We start from the raw sequence: 12,399 nt of genomic DNA, 5'->3' as shown, positions 1-12,399 counted from the left end.
GTGATGGAGGAGAGAGTGGATTTAAAAAACTTGAATTGAATGAACTGAGCGCGGTCAGAGAGATAAGATGTGAACCAGTCTAACGGAGTATGGGTGCACTCATGGAAGATAACCTGTTGAGAAGGCTGGTGTGACAAATGGTATCAAAGGCTGCACTCAGGTCGAGGAGGATGGTAAGGAGTCCAGAATAAGCTGCTATAAGGAGGTCGTTGGTGATTTTAATAAGTGCTGTTTCAGTGCAGAAACCAGATTGGAACTGTTCATATAGGTTATTGTGGGTTAAGTGAGAATGAAGTTGAGAGGCAACTGTTTTTTCAAGGATTTTTCAGATGAAGGGTAAATTGGATATAGGACTGGAGTTATTGAAGTTGGACGGATCGGCACCGGATTTTTTCAGAGTTGAGGTAATGGCAGCAGTTTTGAGGGATGTAGGGACAGTTCCAGTGGTGAAGGAGGAGTAGATGATAGCAGAAATGAGGGGGAAGGCAGGCTTTAACAAGTTGTGTGGGGAAAGGGTCAAGTTGACAAGTGGAGGGCTTGGATTTCCGGGTGAGTTCTGTGATTTCAAAAATTCCAGGGAGCTGAAAGGAAGAGAATGAGTGTGTGGATGGCTTATGGCTTTCATAAGACGAAGATCAGGAGTGAACCAAGGGGCGGAGATGGAAAATGAAACAGATCTGGTTTTTAACAGAGCAAGGGAATTAAGAATATTATGGAGTTCAGTATTGTAATGAGAGACCAGATCATCAGGGGTGGATAGATTGTAAATATCAAGGAGGCAGGGAGAGGATACTTGAAGTGAGAGTAACAGGGTGGATATTCTTTATATTGCAAAATGAAATAAAAACGTGGTATTTTAGAGATAGAGAGAGTGAGTTTCACTATAAATGAGAGAAGAAAGTGGTCAGTTATGGAGAGTTCAACAGCTGTAAGGTCAGAAGGGGTGACACCAAAGCAACAGATTAAGTCCAGAGTATGTATTCAAAACTCTCTAAGCATGAGGTGAAGTCTTTGGTGAGAGGCAGATTAATGTTGTCCATGTGGATATTGAAATTACCCAGCAGTATTATGTTTGGTGAGAGAGAGGATAAGTGGGCGAGAAAAGCAGCAAAGTCATTTAAAAATTCACTATTCGGTTTAGGGGGGCGGTAGACAGTAGCAATGATGATTGTGGGACCAGACAACTTGCAGACAGCAGATTCAAATGAGCTGGAAACAGGCAAAAACACCGGCGAGAGTTTACACTTCTCGCGATAAATTATCGCGAGACCTCCTCCCCGGCCGGAGCCACGGGGTTGACAGATGTAAACAAACCCACTAAGAGTGGATTCATTGAGCTGAGAAAAGTAGTTTGGCTGTTGCCATGTCTCAGTTAAACAAAGAAAGTCTAGCTTACGATCGGAGATGATGTCCTGGATAAGATGTCCCTTGCCTGTCAGTGAGCGGATGTTGAGCAGAGTGAAGTTGAGTGAGGTGTTGTCACAGCTGGTAGTGGTTCTAGCCAACCACCCTAGGCGGGCTAGCACGCTGTGGTCGACAGCCCGGTTGGTAGAGCGTGGAGGGCGACGAGAGCTGGACCAAATGGACTTTATTGCTGTTGAGCTGTTGTGGCTGAAATTGGTGGGAACCTTGGTGGATGTATCTCCACTGGGGCAGGAAGGCGATGTCCGGATGAAGGTGGAAAGCCTCTGGCGCAGGTCCAGGCAGGCGACAACGCAGCCGGAGCAGGTCAATGGCCGATTACTGAAGCAAACCCATCACTAGCAGGTGAACAGGCAATAGAAAGAGCCAGACACAGACAAACAAGATATATGTCCTACCGGCCCACATTGTGGATGAGGCTCAAACCCTAAAAGAGCAGGCGAGCTAACAGTGAAGACTCAGACAAACGTTAGTGCAAGCAGATCGTAGAAATATTCCATATGAAGGCAATTACACTGTCCGATTAGATCATAAAACCATAAAGTGAGTCTTGATAGTCTAGAGAGTTTATAGGATAAAATTGGTACTGGCGAGCAGCGGCAGCAAGTTGCGCCAGCGTTCACACGTCAGCCATCTTACTTGCATAATTAATGTGTAGATTTTTATTTCATTTTAATGCATGGAGCCATTATTTTATGAAAGCCTCACTTTTAGTGCTGGCACTGTATTCTGTTATTTCATTCAGTAGCTGTAAGTGGTCAACTTGAGTTGGATGTCCTTGAGGTAGGCAACTAATGCCCTAGATAAGCTAACGGCAGTACAGGCAGAGAAAGACAGTAATTGATCAACCAAAACAACCAAAATCACCCCCAAAACACTATACACGGTAATTTCTCTGCCTTGAAAGGAATATTCTGTTATTAACAACTTAATGACAAAGACGTTAAGTTGTGCCTAACCGGGAAAATTCCTTTAATGCCATGACAACATAAAGATAATAGCGTCCTTCAAACTCTTTTATGAAAAAAATACAAGTGCATCAATGGGAGGGCATGAGCAATACAAAGCATTACTGTAGAAATGTATGAACAAATTAAGTCCTTAAAGTGCTTCACTTTGTTTTGAAGGTCAAACTGTGTGCTTTTTTAATACTAAAACGTATGGCAAAGAAGTATACCTGGACAAATGCAATAACAGACTTTTTTTTAAAGTGAAAGTGCATGCACTGAAGACCTTATGGAGACATGAAGGACTTTCAAGAGAAGTGAATGGGTGCATTTATGTCTACAGAGACAAGAAGCATGAGATTGGAAAAGAGACAGGAGAAAACATTTGACTCTTGTTTGTCATGACCTCTAAATAAAGTCTTGTGGCAGCTGAAGTGGCACCGTGGGCAGAAATACATCTCTATCTTCAACTTTTTTTGTTCTTTACCACGACTATCACATTTTTACAAGTGTTCAGTAATGCTCATTTAGGTCGAACATGACCAACAAACATGCCTTAAACAAGTTCTGAATGCATTTTTTTGATTATTTTAGTTCAGGGACATTGCACATCACAAACCTTTATTACATCGTCTACAGATCAAACTGTTGAACTTGTAATTAGATGCAATTATAAGGCCACAGCTGACTTGCAATAATCTTTTACAAGGTAAAACAGTGACCCATAGACTGCAATTTTGGGACCATATAGCATGTTTCCAGTCAGCTGTGCTGCTGAGACTGCTCACTACGTTTTGAGACACAGCCAGTAAATCACAGAAGCAATTTCACAACATGCTTGAAGGGTCATTCCACAAATAGGGTGCTTTTGCTGTCCCTAGTGCTAATATGTGTAAACAATGTCTTACACCACCTTTTACTATGTGTTATTACAGTATGCATTTTCCAACACATCAACAAAATCCAGATCATTTATTTATTTTCCCATAATCTTTTATTGGCTATATACATTGAATAATATTTGTAGAAATATCAGCATACAAACTTAAAATATGCCACTTTTATGAAAAGCATTCTGTAACTAAAGTATATAACAGCATACATTTGGCTTGAGATGACAATGCAGCATTAACACTAAAAATATTCTTTGTCTGACCGATCTTGAAAAAGACATTTACTTCTATAAGCTTTTTAAAAAGGAAAAAGTACACATTTCGTGGAATGTCCATGGAAACAGACCTCATCATCAAACTAAATCAAGTCAACGTATGTGCGCAGCATGTCCATATTCCCAGTCTCTCAGTACATTACATGTATAAGTGTTGAAGAATAATAGCAGATCTAGAGTGTTATTCAACAGTCCAGACGTGTTTAAATGTTCGCAGAGATCTGCAGTGGAGAAGTCGCGCGCTGCGCTGCATTGACGCGCTCCAAAACACATTGACATCACATCAGTCCTCAAAAAAAAAAAGAAAAAAAGAAAGAAATTTGATTTAAAAAAAAACTGGAAAAAAAAACTCGCTGCACATATCTGAAACATAACTGTTCTCTCAAAACTTTGGAAATAAAAAATAAGAAAAATGTTCTCACTGAAGTAATTCGTCAGGAACAGCATGCAAATGTCCAACTGATAAATACAAAGAACGAAAGAAAAACAAAAATTAAAAGCAAAACAAAATCGTGTCCAGCACTTGCTCCTATAGCCTACAGGATATTGTAGAAAATAAAGAAACGCAAACACTCAAAAACGAACTACCAAAGTTAACCAAAACCTGACGTTCCCCCTCTCCAAGAAGGTAAAACATTAAAAACCGTCTGTCAGTTGAATTCAGAAGAAGAACAAAATTCAAGCACTTCTCAAATCAAAAGAGGACGTAGAAAAGAGGTAAAGATGAAGAAAAGAGAAAATTAAAAGAAAGTACTCACCGGTGAAAATGTCAGAGAGCAAAAATGTTGAAAGAGCAACAAGAGCTAGAGTGAGGAGGAGCTGTCAGTGTCAGCGGCGCAGTGACCGGGGAAAGCAGCGGCTCAACAGTATAAACAGCGCTAGTGTGGAGCAAACCATCGCGACTGCACAGGGGGAGACACATCATGTATCTACTTAAAGGTGCACTCAGTAATTTTGTAATTAAACTCAGCATTTGCTAATTTAAAAGTTCAACACGCAAGTAATGTACAGTGTTTTGATAAACAGCATTTAAAGGAGATTTTAATCACATGAGATGAAGAGTCCAGTCACACTAGCCTTCTAAAAAAGTGTAAAAATTTTTTATGGCAACATAAAAGACATTTTATACAACCCCTTTTGGAGACAGGCAAAAAATAGTACAAATATAAGACAGACAGTTTAAAGGATCCACAGCCTCTCAATAGGCACATATTTGAAAAAAGAACATGCATTGTGATCTTATGTCCTGTATATACCTGTAGAGCTTTTCTAATCGTTGTTGATATAAGAAAATTATATATATACACAGGCATCAATAAATTACTGTTATTAGTGTTATATATTATTTTTGTTACCATTTATAATTTATAATCCCTTATAATTTGTTAACATTTATAATTTTAATTTATAGTTCAGAACTGTCGTAAAAAACATCATTGTGACAACCTTCAGACAAAAAATGTCAACCATTTCAGCATGTTATCACAACATTGCTGCAATATTCTGTTTGCTGGGTTTTTATAAATACAATGTGAAATAACCATAACTTTATTATAGCATACTGATATTACTATATCTGCTGTACCCAGCATTCATACTGAATACTGCAGAAAAAACATTCATAGTATGGCAGCTATGTTATTTCAAAAACTGAGAAGGTCTATTGTCTTTTATGTAACTTTGAGAGGGACACTTCGCGTAGCCAGACCTTCAGACTGATGGTAGAAGGTCTGGACTCCATAACAGCTTTCATTGGCCAAGGACCCCCCAGAGGCCGTCTGACTGACATGTAAAGCAACAAATCACAGTTCATTTTGTTTCGCATCATGTTTAGGGGCGTGAAAATGTAACGTCAATGTCCCTACAATAACAGACCGGTGTGTAAAACTCTTGGATGTATATTAAAGAGTCTATGCAATGAACTTTACATACTTCACATACTTTTGAAAATCCATTTAATTGATCCTGATTAGCACTCATTGTCACAGTTGTTAACACGACGGGTTTCTTCTTCCATGAGGGGGTTTGGCGTAACGCCGGTTTTGTTTCCAGGCGGACCGTTAAAGAACGCGACACGCATATCTCCTGGAAATCCTGTAAAATTCCACCAATCAGATGACGACGACGTCGAAACTCCTGAAGTCTTTCCAATTTTGTGTGTCATATGCATCAGACGTTGACCCAACAGTCATTGGCCATGACGTCTGAGGCCAAGACTAAGGGGCACTAGGTAAAATATTTCAGTTTGTAGCAATGTCAGATTACAAAACTTGTTGGACTATTTATGTGTACATCAAATATCTTGAGAGATTAAAAACTGTATTCATATCTATTGTATACTTTCTTAGGAAAAAACAACAATCAAAAGTTCACACACAGTACACACACACAGTACACACACAGTACACACACTACACACAGTACACACACTACACACACTACACACAGTACACACAGTACACACAGTACACACACACACACACACACACACACACACACACACACACACACACACACACACACACACACACACACACACACACACACACACACACACACACACACACACACACACACACACACACACACACACACACATTTACTATATCTCCGTGGGGCTTATGCGCCCATTTCACATCTATTTTTTGTTTATGTTGTGATGGAGACATCATACTATGTGCAAGCAACAGCTTAGCCTAGAGCCCAAAGCTACAAGATAAAATTAAACGGAAAGCTCAAGATTTTAATTCAATTCCTCAGAGGGAAGTAAAAATGTATCAGGACAAGCAAACATAGATATGCCACTATTAATGATAACATGGGAGGTAAGAGGCATAGGTGACACTCTGAGTGAGTATGGGAGGAAAAAATGGGAACTGCAAAGGGGTGACAGTTTTCTATCTTTTTCTAATTTGATTTGTGATGATGTGCAATTGTAGTTACTTGGAAACAGTGTTTGTTTACTGTGCTCACGAGCTGAAATCTCATTGATGAATTCTAGTTTGTTCGCGTTTAGTTTACGTGGTAAACAGTTTCACTAGTGAGGCATGATAACATTTATCAGTTGATCCTGATAAGCCCTCATTGTCACAGTTGTAAACACGACCGGTTTCTTCTTCCATGAGGGGGTTTGGCGTCACGCCGGCTTTGTTTCCAGGTGGACCGTTAAAGGGGTACCGCTAAGCCAGCTTGCGCTATTTATACAGTGAGTTTTGTAACACTTATTAGAAAGAAGCAGTCACGCAACAGGGGTGACAGTAACTGTAAGTGTTTTGTATCTTTTTCTCATTTGATTTAAAGTGCAGTTGTAGTTACCATGAAACAGTGTTTGTTTACTGTGCTCACAAGCTGAAATCTTGTTGGTGAAGTCTTGTTTGTTCGCGTTTAGTCACGAGGTAAACAGCTTCGCTAGACTCAACCGAGCAAGGACACCGACGAGGCATTTGAGTGTTATTTTCTTGTTGTTCTCTTCTACACAACTTTTCTTCTCATCTTTCTATTTGTGACATATCTTACACTGTTTTCAAATCCCTATTATTACAAACACACGTAAATCAAATGTCACACGTAGGAGGCATCACAATCATAGCAACCTGCATACCGAGGTCTTCTAGTACTTTATTCTCTTTTCCCATCGGTCTCTGGTCTCCAGTCTGCTGTAAACAAAGGTGATTTCATTACATCTATTTCTAGTCATTCATTTACATTTATTCATTTAGCTGACGCTTTTATCCAAAGCGTCAGCAATTCAGGTCTCAGCCTATTGGCCCTGACTGAGACCTGGATCAAACCATAGGACACTGCCACACCTGCTGCCCTTTCCACTAACTTCACTTTCTTACACACCCCTCGTTTGACCGGAAGGGGTGGAGGTACTGGTCTTCTCATCTCAAACGATTGGAAATTTTATCCTTTGCTACCTCTGTGTGACAATAGCTCATTTGAATCGCATTCAATTACCAACATTATATTAAAATCCATTTTGTAGTTGTCAATAGTCCACCAGGTCAACTTGGAAGTTTCTTGAAGGAGCTTGATGTGCTACTCTCATCCTTCCCTGAGAATGGTACTCCTCTCGTAGTTCTTGGAGACTTCAACATTCACCTAGAAAAACCTCAGGCTGCTGATTTCCACACTCTGCTTGCCTCATTTGACCTCAAACGAGCATCTACTGCGGCTACTCACAAATCAGGTAACCATTTAGACCTCATTTACACCCGCTACTGCTCCACTGACCATACGTTTGCCACTCCGCTGCACACCTTAGATCACTTTCTCCTCACGCTCAACCTCAACCTGCCTCAGAACACAACACAAAGTTTATTTTTGGTCAAAAGGTCACCTTTTGGCAAAGCCTACGCTCACTCTTACCCTCTGGCCTATCCTCTTTGGCCTCATCCACACTTCCTCCACCTGATCAGCTCTCAACATTAGATACTAACAGTGCAACTGATACTCTTTTCTCCACTTTAACATTCTGCTTGGACAACTTCTGCCCCCTTTCCTCCAGGCCAGCCCGTCAGTTCTTCGTGAACATCGTTCTAAACTCAGGGGTGCAGAGAGGAAGTGGTGCAAATCGAAAGATCCTACTGACCTTGATCTTTATCAATCCCTCCTCTGCTAATATCTCTACTGCTAAAATGACTTACTATCACAACAAAATTAACAATTCTTCTGACTCTCACATGCTTTTCAAAACCTTCTCCTCTCTTCTCCTCCTCCATCAACCCTAACAGCAGACGATTTCGCCACATTCTTCATAAATAAAACAAGCACCATCCGCAGCGAAATTTACCAAACCACAAACTGACACATCTTACCAGCTAACATACATTCTACCCTCCTTCTCTCTGCTTTCAGAGGCAGAATTCTCCAAACTCCTCCTTTCCAACTCCTTCGCCCTACTACCAGTCCGCTTGATCCTATTCCCACTAATCTACTTGAAAGCTATTTCTTCCTCAGTTGTACCCACACTCACACACATCATAAACACCTCTCTTCACACTGGTACTTATCCCACAACATTTAAGCAGGCTCGGGTGACCCCACTGCTTAATAAACCCACTCAAAATCCAGCACATCTGGAAATTTACAGACTGGTATCCCTTCCATTCGTTGCAAAAACACTTGAATGAGTTGTTTTCAACCAGGTTACTTCCTTTCTTACACAGAACAACCTCCTGGACAAAAACCAGTCTGGTTTCAAAAGCGGACACTCAACTGAAACTGCCCTGCTCACGGTAATTGAAGCTCTGAGACTGGCAAGAGCAGCTTCCAAATCCTCAGCTCTCATCCCGCTGGATCTGTCTGCTGCCTTTGACACAGTTAACCACCAGATCCTCCAGTCAATTTTAAAGACGAAGGGCATCTCGGGAACCGCACTACAATGGTTCAAGTCTTACCTCTCAGGTAGGTTGTTCAGGGTGTCGTGGAGGGGTGAGGTGTCTAAGACCCAACATCTAGCTACTAGGGTGCCTCAGGGCTCAGTGTTTGGAACACTTCTCTTCTCCATCTACATGACATTACTAGTATCTGTGATTCAAAAACATGGCTTTTCCTATCAGTGCTACGCTGATGACACACAACTATCTCTCATTCCAGCCTGATGATCCGACGGTAGGTGCACACATCTCATCCTGCCTGACAGACATTTCTGGCTGGATGAAGGGCCACCACCTTCAACTAAACCTTGCGAAGACAGAGTTGCTTATGGTCTCGGCCAACCCAACACTACACCACAACTTCTCCATTCAGCTAGGTTCGTCATCCATAACTCCATCAAGGTAAGCCAGGAACTTTGGAGTTGTGATTGATGATCAATTGAACTTTACAGACCACATTGCTAGAACTGCCCGGTCCTGCAGATTTGCCTTATATAACATTAGGAGGATCAGGCCCCCCTTATCAGAGCATGCTACACAACTCCTTGTCCAAGCACATTTTCTATCCAGACTGGACTATTGTTATGCTCTACTAGCAGGTCTTCCAACTTGCACTATCAAACCTCTGCAACTGATCCAAAATGCTGCAGCTAGAGTGGTCTTTAACGAGCCGAAGGGAGCACACGTCACTCCTCTCCTCACAAAATTGCACTGGTTGCCAGTTGCACCCCGCATTAAATTCAAGTCACTGATTTTGCCTACAGAACAACCACTGGCTCTGCTCCTTTTTGCCTAAACTCATTACTTCAGACTTACGTGCCATCCAAAAACTTGCGCTCTGCAAGTGAATGCCGTCTTGTGGTGCCATCTCAAAGAGGCACAAAATCTCTTTCTCTGACCTTTTCCTGGTCTGTTCCATGCTGGTGGAATGATCTGCCCAACTCAACCAAAGTGGCTGAGTCCATGGCCATTTTCAAGAAACGGCTGAAGATGCATCTTTTTCGGCAACATTTGATCTTCTATTCTATATATTATCTTTATAGAAAAGAAAACAAAAAGTACACATACTGCGTTAGATTAAACTGGGAAGGGTCATAGCACTTGCATATTGTTGTCATATTGTTAGTTTAACTGCTTCTATTGTTCTCATTTGTAAGTCACTTTGGATAAAAGCGTCTGCTACAGTATATGAAAAAATATAAATGTAAATGTGACATAGTAGAAAAGGAAAATGGAAAGGCAGTAAGTGAGAAAACAACTGAATGAGGATTTAGGAAACAAACTACCAAAAACAGAAGAGCAGCAGAGAGAGAATTCCAAGCATCAATAACACACATTAGTCCTTGCACATCTGCTCCAGTTGAAACTCCTCCAAATTCACAGCTTCTCACCATCCTTTGAGAGTTTAACTCTCTCCATAGTGCTCTCAAGATTTGTTGAATCCTGTTAACGGGGAAAAACCACAGAAGAAGTGGAGACAAAAGACTGGATATCTGTGTGGATTTGTCACACTCTGATTTGCTTATTTAAAACGCACTGAGAAACAGAAGGTAAATGCCACATAGGTCCTCTGAGAAAACACCACAACAGTATCAAAAAGAGCCTAGATGTTATGCATGTCTGTAAGAGGGCTGAGAGAAACCATTATAGAACAAAGACAAAAACGAAGACTTTGAATTTCGTCTAACATGTTTGCAACTTCTTTCTTTCCAGTCAGTCATTAGTCACCAAGGCAATTCTGATGCCGTGGCAGTATTTCAAAAGCAACAACTTAGGTAACACAAAAACCTGAGCTGGTGGTACCCCAAGATAGCCTGTAACTCAGCCTGAAGGCCAGAATCATAAATATACAGTGTTTGGGTGAAGGTGTGTGACATTTTTCCAGTGAAATAAATGGTTCACACTGGGTGTATTACTCATTCTACTGAATATTACAGTCTAAAAGAGGTCTGGACTGTCAAATCCCTGACAGCGATACTTCCTCTTACGTTGTTCTTGCTTAAAAAAATCAGACGGAAATATCCAATGCTAATTTGGTTGTTTTATTTAACTCGTCATCCAGAGGTAATTATGCAGAGCGATGGCTGGCAGTTAAGTAATACAGCCCCTCGCTGCCTGTAAACATATTGACGAATCAGGAGTCTCAATAATTCTTTGACGCTGCATTGAACACCTAAAGTCAACACTGAGGGACCTTTTAAATGAGGACAATCCTGGGCATGTACAAAAAGGAAAGGTCAGATGATGCCATAGCACCGGAGATCATGTGTTAACACATCATCAAACACAAGGCGGATAGTGAGATGGAGGTGAAGACGACTGAGAAACTGCCAGATGTCCAGGATTGCTCTGCCGTTTCTGTTGAGCTCTGAAAACAAGCTAGAACAAATAGGGAAAAATAATACAATGGACATTTTACAAAATGGTTAAAGGGATTAAAGCGATAGTTCACGTGAATTTTTTTACAACTTTGATTTATTTTTTTTAGCACTGTAGCATAACATGATCAATCATTTTAAACAATAACACAATAATGCCCGTTATTTGTATCTCTTTGACCTTTACCTAAGGGGGCAAACAAATAAATCTGTGGCGGAATTTCCATTCCTGAAAATCTCTGCAGTGCTTTATCTTAATTAATTTGGAATAGCCTAATTCATTGGAATTAATCAATTAATTTATGAGATATTGAATAAACACTAATGTGCAATCTGTTTTTACCTATAGAACAGTATTTCAACTATGCGACAAAAACAAAATTGTGGTTTTTATTCCATGTTAGGACTATTTGCTTTGCTCCTAAACTGATGTCCTTTTATGGACCTAAAACACTCATCCCCTTATATACACAATATGCCAAACACTGTGAAAATACACAAAGTAGTTTGGATTCTTATGATGTTTATCATTGAACAGTCAGTGGCTGTGGGTTGAACTTTAGGTTAATGAGCTACTCAATAATGTATTGATATATTCCTCAGGTCAGTGCTGCCCAAGGATCTATCTCAATGACGCGTGAAGTCAGAGGTTATAACCTTAAAATATAATGCACGTTAGCTCACACCGGTCTACCCTATGTAGTGTGTTTTTTTATATTTCACATACCTGAACATTTTGACAGGAGTTTAAGGTCCAAGGGTGAAATTTAACAGTCTTATGGCATCAAACAGTGCACTGATTATATAAGCTATCTGTTCATTGCATAACTAAAAGCTTTTAGAGGAATGTTAAAAAAAATTTAAACCTGTGGAATTGAATCACACTTTTGATGTTTGTTTGCTCAGATTTGGTCTGTCGATATGCCGCGGTGCACATGGGAACACAAGCTTTCTTGGTTCACACATCATAGATGTAGAAATGGCAAGGGTAAATTGAAAGCAAGGACTATTGTAAAAGGGCAAATGTAACACCAAATTTCCCCAATCATGATACTCTCCACGTGCAGGGTAGACTCTCTGTCTGCCAGAGAAAAGGAGTTTGG

At 40.5% G+C, this 12,399-nt stretch overlaps 1 protein-coding gene and 1 pseudogene across 3 annotated transcripts in view; one reads left to right on the top strand and one right to left on the bottom strand.

Moving 5' to 3' along the window:
- Positions 1-4,421, bottom strand: part of raly (RALY heterogeneous nuclear ribonucleoprotein) — a 92,119-nt gene extending 87,698 nt beyond the window's left edge. For 2 of the 3 annotated variants that reach the window (XM_077197896.1, XM_077197898.1), the window contains exon 1: positions 4,296-4,421. The gene's annotated coding sequence lies outside the window, so the exon portion shown is untranslated. The remainder of the gene's footprint in view (positions 1-4,295) is intronic. The other variant, XM_077197897.1, reaches the window with a different exon arrangement.
- A 2,674-nt stretch (positions 4,422-7,095) lies between these two features.
- LOC143707139 (uncharacterized) lies at positions 7,096-10,079 on the top strand (annotated as a pseudogene).
- The last annotated feature ends 2,320 nt before the right edge of the window (positions 10,080-12,399 follow it).

Source organism: Siphateles boraxobius, unplaced genomic scaffold, assembly GCF_051911475.1.
Source record: "Siphateles boraxobius isolate OS27281-9 unplaced genomic scaffold, OSU_SipBor_1 41, whole genome shotgun sequence".
In the NCBI taxonomy this organism is placed as follows: domain Eukaryota; kingdom Metazoa; phylum Chordata; class Actinopteri; order Cypriniformes; family Leuciscidae; genus Siphateles; species Siphateles boraxobius.
This window is presented reverse-complemented; position numbering and strand designations above follow the sequence as displayed.